General features: G+C 36.9%; 1 protein-coding gene and 1 non-coding gene across 12 annotated transcripts in view; one reads left to right on the top strand and one right to left on the bottom strand.

Moving 5' to 3' along the window:
- Window positions 1-226: 226 nt before the first annotated feature.
- On the top strand, window positions 227-330 carry LOC115931146 (small nucleolar RNA U13). Its single transcript, XR_004067696.1, has one exon. It is a non-coding gene; the product is annotated as a small nucleolar RNA U13 (small nucleolar RNA).
- A 3,732-nt stretch (window positions 331-4,062) lies between these two features.
- NFAT5 (nuclear factor of activated T cells 5) overlaps window positions 4,063-12,849 on the bottom strand; it is a 141,115-nt gene continuing 132,328 nt past the window's right edge. For all 11 annotated transcript variants that reach the window (XM_031002553.3, XM_055366291.2, XM_031002555.3 and 8 more), the window contains one exon: window positions 4,063-12,386. The gene's annotated coding sequence lies outside the window, so the exon portion shown is untranslated. The remainder of the gene's footprint in view (window positions 12,387-12,849) is intronic.

The following is a 12,849-nucleotide window of genomic DNA, read 5'->3' as shown; positions in this document are numbered from 1 at the left end:
CAGGTGAGGCTGACAAGTAGGCAGTTGGATAGGAGGAACCTGGAGTTAAGGCAGAAGTTATGGCTGGAGATGCACATTTGGGAATCTTCAACATATAGATGGTGTTTAAAGCAATGAGATTGGCTGGGATCAATCTCTTTGAGTTTTGAGAGAAGAGATTTGATGATTTACCTCTGGGGCTCGACAATGTTAGGAGATGAAGATGAGAGTGAAAAGCAGTGGTCAGATCCTTTTGTAGTTCCTAAGTGTGTTGATTGGGTGTTCACGTGCATGTGTGAGATGTGGCACCCTTGAATCTTGTTATGACATCAGTACATTTCCCGTCTGACATGAAAAAAAAACAACAAAAAACTGGTGTTCAGGGATGCAGGAGAGCTGAGTGTGGTGTCCCGAAAGCCAAGCAAAGAAAGTGTTTGAAGATGGCCGGGCGCGGTGGCTAACACCTGTAATCCCAGCATTTTGGGAGGCTGAAGAGGGTGGATCACCTGAGGTCAGGAGCTCGAGATCAGCCTGGCTAACATGGTGAAACCCTGTTTCTACTAAAAATACAAAAAATTAGCTGGGCATGGTGGTGCGTGCTTGTAATCCCAGCTACTAGGGAGGCTGAAGCAGGAGAATTGCTTGAACCCAGGAGGTGGAGGTTGCAGTGAGCTGAGATCACACCATTGCACTCCAGCTTGGGCAACAAGAGTGAAACTCCGTCTTGAAGGAAAAAAAAAAGTGTTTGAAGGAGGGAATGATCAGGTGTGTCAAATACTGCTGACAAGCCAAGCAAGACGAGGCCTGGGAAGTGACCACTGGACTTGGTCATGTGGAACCCATTTGTTGGTGACATTGACAAGCACCATTTCAGTAGAGTGGCGTGATGAAAGCCTGATTTGAATGGGTTTGAGAATGGAAGGAGAGGAATAGAAATAGTGTGGAGGAGGCTGTGTGATCAAAGAACAATTTTTTTTAAGAGATCAGAGACATTACAACAAATTTCTATGTCAATGGAAATGACTCAGAGAAAGGAAAAGTTTTGATGCTGATGACAAAGGGACATCTTTGAAAAAGCCAAAATGCTATATTTGTATATTTATCCCCTTCAAAACTCAAGTTGAAATTTCATCCCCACTGTGGCAGAATTGAGAGGTGGGGACTTTTAAGAGGTGACTGAGGGCCAGCATGGTGGCTCACACCTGTAATCCTACCTAGCACTTTGGGAGGTAAGGCAGACAGATCACTGGAGCCCTGGACTTCAAGACCAGCCTGGGCAACATGGTGAAACTCTATCTCTACAAAAAATGCAAAACTTAGCCAGGGAGGGCTCTGTCTTCATGAATAGATTAACCCACTACTCATGGATTAATGAGTTATCATAAGCGGGCAACTGGTGGCTTTAAAATAGGGAGACCTGAGTCCTTTGCATGCTCAGCCAGTTGCCCAATTATGATAACTCATTAATCCATGAGTAGTGGGTTAATCTATTCATGAGGACAGAGCCCTCCCTCATGATTTTTTTTTTTTTTTTTTTTGAGACAGTTTCACTCTGTCACCCAGGTTGGAGTGCATGCTCAGCCCCCTTGCCGTGATAGCTTGCAACACCTTGGGATTCTTGGGAGTCCTCACCAGCAAGAAGGCTCTCACCAGACACAGCCCCTCCACCTGGACTTCTCAGCCTCCATGGCTGTAAGAAATTCTTTTTCTTTATACATTGCCCAGCTTCAGGTATTCTGTTAAAATCAAGAGAAAACAGACTAATACATAGAAGGATGTGAGAAGTAGTGCACAAGAGCTAGAAGAGCAGGGTAGTATCAGGACTAGTAATACTAACACAAGGTAACACTTAGGAGGCACTTACTGTGCCAGGAACTAGGTAATTTTACATGGACTAACTTGCTTAACTCGTTCAACAACTCTGCAAGGAAGGTTCTGTTATTGTTTTCACTTTATAGCAAAGGAAATTGAGGAAGGGAGGTTATATTATAGGCAAACTCAAGAGCCTATGCTTTTAAACACTATGTTATATTGCCTCAGTAGAATAGAAGCAGAGATGGCACCATGAAATAGAGCATGAGAGTAGCAACCAATATCTCTTTTTCTGAGAATAAGACCATTCGTGTTGCTGTTGAGAAGGTATAGCTATTTTTTGATTTCTAGAGTCCCTACTGTGTTCTCAGCAGGGATAAATGATATTTTGGTTCTCTTCTAGGCTTAGATGGCTGCAGAGAATTTGTTTCTTCTAAGTTAATAGAGTAAGGGTCTTACCAGCTTAGAGTAGAGCAGGACAATTACCTCCCTTATTCTGGACACTGTACTTAAATTATGTAACTGAGATTGCATCAGATTTTCTGGCAGCCCCATCCTATTGTAGTCCCATCTTCAGATCAGTATTTTGCCCACATAAGCTTTTTTTTGAACCAAAATATATAATTTGATATACTTATTACATTTCATTTGGTTATTGCTCATTTTCAGTGCCACTGAAGTCAATAAACACCAAAAGACAACTTTTATTCTTTTTTTCCTTTTCTTTTTTTTTTAGACAGTGTCAGTATCTGTTATCCAGGCTGGAGTGCAGTGGCATGATGATAGCTCACTGCAGCCTCAAACTCCTGGACTTAAGTGATCCTCTCACCTTAGCCGCCTGAATAGCTGGGACTATGGGCGCATGCCAACATGCCTGGCTAATTATTTTATGTTTTGTAGATACGAAGTCTCACTTTGTTGCCCAGGCTGGTCTTGAACTCCCGGGCTGTCTCAAGTGGTCCTCCTGCCTCGACCTCCCAAAGTGTTGGGATTACAGGCATGAGCCACCATGCTTGGCAAGGCATACTGTATTTAGAACAGAAGCATTATTTAAAAAATAATAAATTATATATATATATATAATCTCCTAAGTAACAACTCATTTAGATATATATATAGATTTGGATGTATTAAGAATTGTTACTCCTTTACAGAATCAACAGATACTGTCTATATTTGATAAGAAGGTATAAGTATACTGTCTAAAGCAATGTCTTTTACGATTCAATTAGATACCATATTCATGACACCCATGTATCTGTATTAGCATTTTTTAAAAAATATTTTTCTTCCGTTTTCCTTTCATTTAAACATTAAAAAAAATAGAGACAGGGTCTTGCTATGTTGCTCAGGCTGGTCTCCAACTCCTGGCCTCAAGTGATCCTCCTGTCTTAGCCTCCCGAGTAGCTGGGATTACAGAGGCATGAGCCACTGAGCCCAGTGATTTAATATTTTTCTTTAATTTGACTCACTTTTTCCCTCACTCTGGTAGGTAGACACATTATTATTATTTTTTTATTTTTTAGACAGAGTCTCGCCCCGTTGCCCAGGCTGGAGTGCAATGGTGCAATCTCTGCTCACTGCAACCTCCGTCTCCCGGGTTCAAACGATTCTCCTGCCTCTGTCTGCCAAGTAGCTGGGATTACAGGTGCCCGCCACTATGCCCAGCTATTTTTTGTATTTTTAGTAGAGATGGGGTTTCACTATGTTGGCCAGGCTGGTCTCGAACTCCTGACCTCAGGTGATCTGCCTGCCTCAGCCTCCCAAAGTGCTGGGATTACAGGCGTGAGCCACTGAGCCCAGCCTATATTTTTTTCTATTACGCATCAAAACACTTATACATGTAAGTTTAAAAATAGTGTTTATCCACGTACCACGGGTAGTTGTGTACCACACTCTGATATGCGCTAATTTAGAGATGTAGAAATAACACCAAAAGAATAAACAGAGATTGTCTCTGGGCATGGGACTGAGGGATGGGGAGACTTGGTTTTCATCAAAAGCACCTCCGTGTATATGTATTGCTTTACTAAACATGAAACATTTAAATTATATATAAAACAAAAATTCTGTCACACTGAGTCACTTACACTCTACCTGGCAAAATGGTAGGCACAAAATAACTACTCAGAAATATGTCTATATTTCACACCTCCTCCCTAATGATTTTATAATTTCAGCCATATACTCATGCTGCTCAAAACTGTTGTTCATGCACACAATTCCATTCACAAAGTTTGAGGAAAAAAAAGACAGCTATCCACTGCAAAATGAAAACTTTCAGTGTTTTATTTTTGACTGCAGCTGTTTACAGAAATATAGTTGCGAGTATACAAATGTTCCAATAGAAGCAAAATATCTTTTTAATATTTAACAAGTTATCACAGATAGCTAAAAACATAGATGCAAATGAAATTCCCCCAGAGAACAAACTGAAAATATCTGGTATCAGTGCTCTGAAATCCCAACTATGAAAGCCATATACACAAAAATGTAACCCTTATATCACTGCAGGACAATGGAAGAAGGCAGTTCAGTGGTTGATCAGTGTGCTCAAGCAAATAAAATTAAATAAAAATTAAAAATGGCAGAATGGTAGCTAAACCACTTGAGAACAGGTTAATGAAATTATTGGTACTATACTTAAAACACTAAGTAAAAGAAGTGAATGAAACTCAGTTAAAGTTGTCAAAAAATTAGCAACTACTTGGAGCTTATCAATTAAAAGGAAACAAGGTAAGCAGACACATTCATTAGATCAAAAGAAATTAGATCAAGTTCACTGGAATCAGTCTGTAACTACTCAAGTCACAATGACTTCAGTGCAGGAGTTTTTTACTGGACACAGAAGTCTGATTCCAAGCCCACTCTTCAACAGCTGAGATTTTGTGTGCGTGTATGTATGTGTGTGTGTGTAGATGTTGTCCTGAGGTTCATCAGCTAAAATAATAATAATAAGCAATCCCTACAAAATATTTCAAACCAGGCAAATGACTTCTGGAAGAGAGAGAAAGGAAGGGGACAGGGAGGGAGAATACGAGTAAGCAAGCAGGGTCATATGGTTAAACACGGAATTTTTTAAAGGAGTTATTACAAGTGGGAGTCAAATAGAACTGTGGTAGAATGCTTTGGGTACAGGAATATGTTATGCAATAAAGTGAGGAAGAGAAAAAGGGAATAAGAAGGGAGGAATGTAACTAGAGCAGCTCCCAACAGTTTGCCTATGTATTTGCCAGCACCAAAATTTGTAGAGTAAGCCACTTACATTTCCACTGCTAGTATTAAGGAAAGATAGCAGTGGTGATTTTTATAGAGTATACATTTATTTTTATTCTGATATGTGAATTTTTCTTTCATGAGTTAATTAACTGGTAATTTGTAAACAGTGGGAAGAAGATTAGAACAATTATGGAGGTACTGAATTACACAAGGAGATTAAAATGAAATGAATCAATCTACCTATCTTGTGGTTAGTTTATATTTACCATGATGCATACACTTGAGAAAGGAGAAATGCCCAAATTGTATAATGCGTTATCTTGTTTATTTATTTTAGTAAATAATTCTTGTCTGAAACATAAGCTCCAAGGATAGCTATATCTCTACTGATAGCTTAGTTCTTATACAAAGCAAGCAACTTTTGAAGAAGTTTTACCTATTAAAAAAATAAGTTAAGGTGCCATGTTGACCTGGCCAGCCATCTTGTTTACTATCTCAGATACAAATGTAAATACAAGGAATGATGATTTTGTTCTGAGGGTTGGTCTAGCCAGGGCAAAACTGTGGTCTGCTGGTAAAGTACTAGGCAATGAAAAGAAAGCTTGTATTACACTGCCCATAATGTACCCATTTTATGGATAAACAGGAGACTTTAGCACCGGTCAATTATATTAGCTACTTAAATGTCATAACAATTAAAATAAACATAGAACATTGCACCTATATATTTAAATCAGTCATTTAATGTAAACTTTTTAGTAAGTGGTAGGAAAATGCCAAACTAAATTAACTGAATTATCAAGAATTAGACTAATTGTGTATGTACATAAAATACACTATATCTCTATAGGCAGTACTGAGAATAAACTTTTGCCAATAAAAGATTATAGATAACCAGGTTAAGCTGAATTTACATGAAGAACAATGTATAACTGTATCAGTCTAAGTGGAAGAAAAACTCTATATCTCAACAGAGTCTTAGCCCAGTGGTTCCTAAACTTTAAAGTGTGCATCAGAATCACCTGGACGGCTTGTGAAAACAGACTGCGGGGCCCTATTCCAGAGTTTCTGACTCAGGATGTCTGGGATGGGGCCGAAGAATTTACATTTCTAACTAGTTCCCAGGTGATACTGATACTAGCTGGTGGGCTGAGAACCATACTCTGAGAACCACTGGTTGCACATACTACATATGTAGAAAAAGATATATTGTAATGTTCTTATATACATGGCACAAAATATATAGACAACTGGTTTTAATGAATTCCCAAACATGTAGGTTAGCAAGCTGAATGTTTCTAAAATGTGATGTTTCTAAAATGATGTGCTAAAGCATAATTATTTCCCCTTATAAGTAAATTACATTTCAAAGTCTTAAGTCCTATACAGTCATTTTAGAAAAATCCATATAACATTTATACCAAGTTGGCTATCCAAAAGAAAAGGGACATAACATTCTAAATAGTTAAGATGAATTTATTAGGAAGGAATCATCACTATACAGCATTCTTGGCTTCTTTGGAATGATTAAAGTGCATAATATCAATAGGGTATTAAGAATATTGCATAAAAGTTTGCAGTCCTCAGTGCCACTAACAGTCACAGAAATACTAGCACGGGGAAAGCAGCCCTATCCCAAAGGTAAAACTATCCTGACCTGTTGCTGATGATCCTTTCTTTAAGCACCACCGCTGTGGTAAGGAGCTGGAATAGAGGCAAAATTAACAAAAACCAAGGCACTCCATCTGACTGTATCTGATCAAAAGGAATTATCTTAGGTCTGGAGGGAGTCAGATATAACCTTTTTCTCATTTCCTTTGACACTTTTTGTCTAGGTAAATTAACTGAGGATAGACAAGAAGTACATTAACATAAACAACTTTGCCCTGTCTAGTTAAAAAAAAGTGGCATAATCAGGCTTTACCTAAACTATGTTTTAGTGATTTATTTCCATCTAATTAACATAAGAGAAAATGCTTTCAACACTTTCTTCCCAAAATTTACACACATCTGGTGCATGGAGTTTCACAGATGCTAAAATTCTCATCAGTATTCAGATAAGACCTACGATTAGCTGGTTGAGATGAAGACAAATTTAATTTATATAAAGGGTGAACAGTCTAATTCTGTAATCTTTTACCCTCTCCCAAAGAAACAATTCTAGCAATGTACCTTCTCTTTTATTCTTAAGCCAAAGGGAAGAAATGGAGAAAAGAAGGTTTAAATGGAAAAAGTGAAAGCTGGGACCTACTGCAACTATTTGTTTATGTGTTTTTGGAAATAGTGAAAAATGAAATTATAAATGATAAAAAGGCACTTTTCCATAGCATTTGATCTAGATATAAAATATTAATTTAAAAATTTCCTGAAAGAGAAAGTAAAAACATAATTTTATTAATAAATGAGGCTAGAATGGCATAAAAATAAATGGGGATTAAAGAAGTAATTAGGCCGGATGTGGTGGCTCATGTCTGTAATCCTAGCACTTTGGGAAGCCGAGGCAGGTGGATCACTGGAGGTTAGGAGTTTGAAACCAGCCTGGCCAACATGGCAAAACCCCATCTCTACTAAAAAAATACAAAAAAAATTAGCCGGGCCTAGTGGAGGGTGCCTGTAATCTTGGCTACTTGGGAGGCTGAGGCAGGAGAATCGCTTGAACCTGGGAGGTGGAGGCTGCAGTGAGCTGAGATCACACACTGCTCTAGCCTGAGAGACAGAGCAAGACTCCATCTCAAAAAAAAAAAAAAAAAAAAAAAAAGAAGTAAAGTAACTAGAGCACTGGGACCTGGGACCATCCACAAATGATATTGTAGATATTATTCTGATATTTACTGCATTATGAGCATTATCTCTACAATTTTGCTCTAGTGACACAAACAAGCAGAGAAGAAAACCTCTTTTTAATACATGTTATGAGATTCTACTAACCCACTTACTAGGGTATATACTATGAGTTATTTTTCTAACCTATGGTCTTTCTTCATGGAGTCCCTCCACACAGTCTAAAGCATGCAGATATAAGACAGCTGTCTTGGTTAGGGATAAAACCTATGGTCATAAAGCAGAGGAAAGCTAATTAATTTAAAAAATCTATTAGGAAACAGATATTGGAACAGAAATCTTCATCAGAAAAATGAAAAATTGTAAGATTACTATTTCTGGTGAAAATGTATAACCATGGTGAATTTGAGACTTTAATTATTAAATCGTTTTGTCCTGGTCATTATTTGTTGATGCATCTAACAGATTCACTTTCCTAAAACAAGCATTTATAAAGGCTTAAATGGTCAAAAAGAATTATCTTAGTTCTGGAGGGACTCAGATACAACTTTCTCATTTCCTTTGATACTATTTTTCCTAGGTAGATTAGCTGAGGTTCTGATGAGCAAGAAATGCACTAGAATAAAATTCCAAACTACAGCACATGTGATATTACAAAAAATAAAAATAAAATAAAAGGCAAGGAAGGATGGATGGAAGAAAGGAAGGAAGGGAGAAAGGAGGGAGGGAGGAATAAGGGAAGGAGAAACAAGGCAGGGAGGAGGGGGAGATGGAAGGGAAGAAGGGAGGCAGGGAGGGGAGGAAAGGGAGGGAGGAAGGAAAGTCCTTCATTAATACTTCTTCTATAATAAAGCCCTTAAAAACTTGTTCTTTTTTAAAACTATTTGTTTTAAAACAGATTTGCATTGGCTAAATAACATGATACTTTAATCATAAAGGTAACATGATCAAGCTTAGAGGCAAAATATGACTTTGAATTATCGTCACCCATGTTGGTGTGGATATATAATGGAATGACAATAAGGAATCACACACACACACACACACACACACACAGAGAGAGGGGGAGAGAGAGAGAGAGAGAGAGAGAGAGAGAGAGAGAGAGAGAGAGAGAGAGAGAGAGAGAGAAGAGAAAGAGATAAGCTCCAAGCATTAATGTGAGTTGCTGAAAGCAAGAACACTTAAATGTAACAATATAAAGAAGAAAAGGTGGCTCACAGTTTATTTAGGTCCTTCTGCCATAAATACATTTAATAAATTGTTGTTTCTATGGCCTTTGCTGGCTCACTGAGTCTCTCCCATATGTAGCTATAACTTGTAACAGTAATCAGGAAATTGCATTATTAGCACAAATATCAACCACTGAGCTTCAAAGAAGATGAATACTCTTTGTAGCCAAATTGTATTTTCAGAATGTTGTACTTAACATTGACCTTTAGGGGTAAGGAACATTTAACAATGTAAAAAAAACAACAAACCTATTATTATTGAACAAGAATATGGTAGCATAGCACAGCCCTTGTATAAATAACCACAAAATTTATGAGAATAAAAATCGGGTTTTCTGTCTCCATCCGATCAAACCACTACAGTTCAGGTATATATTCTGTTCTAAACTTAGATATTATAAAACAGAAAATTGGTCCCAGTGACTTGGCATTGCCAATTAGCATTTGATAACAATAAACCTCTTGCTAAACCACAGAAGTCAGCACACAAGCCAGTCGCCACTTCATCCACAGTGCAGTAGTAACAATCATCCTAATTAGAACTTGGTGAACAGATAGATTTCTTTAGTCTCCTATGTAATCTCTTAGAAAAAAGTTCAGAAAATTCAAAAATAACTTACAGATTTTTATTTATACTACTTTTTATACCTGCTGGGTTTGCTTTGTCTGAAATTTCAACCAACCCTACTTTAGGGTTAGAGTTTTACATTTTCAAACTGAAGCACTGGATTGTGTGGCTGATCCTCCTCATAACCTGAACTATACTGGGTAATTTTTCCCAATAGGGGCTGGGGGAGAAGAGATACACTGAGGAAAATACTTTTGGTTCAGAGAATTTATAAAGTAGCTCTGGATATTACAAGATGGGAAAAATGTTATTAAAATTACAAACATGGGTTTTCTTAGTGTCTTTATAAATAAAAGGCATAGAATACAGAAAGCCAATTAATAATAACAATAACAACAATAATAAAATATTAAATATATAGTGAGCAAAGACTGAATGGCTCATTCTTGTGAAACACCATTTGACGCCATTGCCTCAATGGGTTTCCTGACTCTAACACTTGGCTGAGTGAAAGCTCCAGCAAACACACAGTAAGCTGCCTTTAGCCCACTACTGACATCAAGGAACTGCCTGATGGAATGGCCACAGATGAACAGGTCATTTGTTTCAAAAGATACTTAAATACTCAATAAAGACATAACAAACCCCACCCCCCCTCACTGTTATCAGACGCCACGTTGTGGTAGAACATCAGACAAACTCACAAATTTACCACAAAAATGTGTGGCAAAAAAGAATAGTTTATATATATGTATATATATAAATTTCTATATTTATGCCAATGTACTCACTCAGTACAAATAGCAAAATAGTATACCATTTCCTAAATACAAAATATAGCTTTCCAAAAAAATGAAACACACGTTAGATATAAACCATCCAAAACTTGAACGATTGAAAACTGTATTCAAAATTAAATGACCCAGAGTAGGTCTCTTTCTGAAAAGTTCCCTTCATATCGGCAAGAAGCCTGTACTACTGAAAACGTAATTCAATGCCTCTCAATCAGAGAGAGAAAGAAAGAAAGGGGTGGAGGTGGAGGGAAGAAAACATGAGAAAAAAGAGAAAAAGACAAAAGAGCACATTCAAAGAATAAAGGAAGATCATCACAAAACAAAAAGAAGGAAAAATCTGGCTGTGTAAACAAAACCAACACCACAATTCCACACAGTTCAACTAAATGTACAGGATAGAAAAAAAAAAAAAAAAAGAACAGAAAAGTAGCCTTCAACAATTAACAGGTTATTTTTTGTACACTTAAAAAATAAATGAAACGGACAAGGATACCAAAACATTATCTCAACACATAGAAGCCACACACACGTTGGCCTTACACTGCATTGACAGCTTTTCCACATGCCAAAAGGAAAATGAGACATAAGCATGTGTCCAGACACAGGTGGTAGTGAGAAGCAGGCATCCCAAAGGTGGCAAGAACACCCAAAACTGTATAACTAATGCTACAACTGCCAAGTTCTGGAGTGTGTTATTTTGCTCTTTATAGATGTAACACAAGTTAATTCTTCATTTTAAGTCAATGATATGACCCTGTAAAGCCTAAGGCTTGTGGGAACCATCAGGTAAGTGACCACTTCAAACTGTAAAGCACTGAGGTGACAAGTGAATTTATACTCACTGCAGATCAGGGAGAAGTGATATTTCAAAAAATTTTAGTTTGCCTTTTTTTTTTAATTAAAATTTATACTGTTTCCTATTAGAGGGAAAAATTTGAAGACTTCAGAACAGCACCGTTCATGGGGAAAAATGTGTTGTTTCTCAGGAATCAACTCCCAATAATTCCTAAGACAGTACTCTCTGCCCTGTGCTGCAGGATTGCTAGGTCACCCTAGATTAAAGTGGCCAAAGATGCTACAGGGTCATGAAGCCAGTAGTATATTAATAGTTCTCTAAAGTAAAGTGAAAAAGAGGTGAAAAGTAATATAGATATATATAAAAAGGGAATACCAGCCTAAGACTGGGTTAAGAAGAAAACATTCAAATTTTTCTGTCAATTTAAACTACTGTAGGAGGATATCAGAACATAATTTATCATATATTATCCCCTTCATTTTTTACAGATAAAGATAATTATTTTTCTATGCACAGTTATGGCTAAACCCCTTAGTAGAAACCCAGAGAACTAACAACTCTCTGAAAAAATAAAATCAATAGCATTCCAGCTGTTCCCAGTTTTATAAGTGTATCATCTGCCTTTGTGTTAAATCAAGAGTACTTTTATCTGCACATACAGTTTACTTGTTAGAATGTTACCCTTCAGTTTCTCCAATAAAACTGAAAAAAGATTCCTTCACTTTGGCCAACAGCTGTGCCTTTTATATTGAAAAAAATCACAGCCTTAGTTATTATTGAACCTTACTTTTTCAAAAGCCATTACTTGACTAAAACAATGCAGGAAAGAAAATAATGAAGAACAAAAGTAAACATGATATATTATTTTCTAATAGCAATAATAACTGAGTGGTCCAGCCTTGAATTTAAACTGTACGTTTAAGGAAATTGCGCCTAGGAAAATAATAACAATTAATTCTGCCAGCTGGAAACTCAAATAGATTCTCAGTCATCACTGTTATTAGGAATATAAAATATGAAGATGTTAACATTGGTGGTTAGTCACTGCAACAAGCAGCATAGGTGTGCTCTTTTGCAGTCAGAGTAAAATCTATCAGTTTACTCAAACACAGTTTTTCATATTTTGTTTTGTTTTTAAAGTAATAATTCTCATATGGAACCACAAGATCTCAGGACATCTTGGAATCAGGATTTTCTTCGTGGAATTTCTAAAAAAGAGAAAAAGTTTAATGTAACTTACTAGGGAGGGAAGCATTTATAAAGTTTCTGACACCCTGAATGATCCTAAAGTATATTATGGCACTGTAAGTAAAACTTTATCATATTTGATCTTCCACAGACTTTTCTGACTCAATATTTATTTCTGGAGGAAGGGATAAGTGAGGCATGATTATATCCAATATATAGTACAAAGGAAACACATTTTGCATACTCATCAGATGTTTTGTTATTCCAAGGCAAAGAAGCTCAGAGGCAGAAGGAATGTCCAATATAGGTTGAGTATCCCTTATCTAAAATGTTTGGGATCAGAAGTGTTTCTGATTTCTTTTTTGGATTTTGGAATATGTACATATACACAATGAGATATCTTGGGGATAAGACACAAGTCCAAACATGAAATTCACTTCTGTTTCACATACACCTAAAAAAATCTATCACAGCTGAAGGGAG

Source organism: Gorilla gorilla, chromosome 18 (genome assembly GCF_029281585.2).
Source record: "Gorilla gorilla gorilla isolate KB3781 chromosome 18, NHGRI_mGorGor1-v2.1_pri, whole genome shotgun sequence".
NCBI classification, from domain to species: Eukaryota; Metazoa; Chordata; class Mammalia; order Primates; family Hominidae; genus Gorilla; species Gorilla gorilla.
Note: the sequence above shows the minus strand (reverse complement) of the source record. Positions and strands in the feature narration are given on the sequence as shown.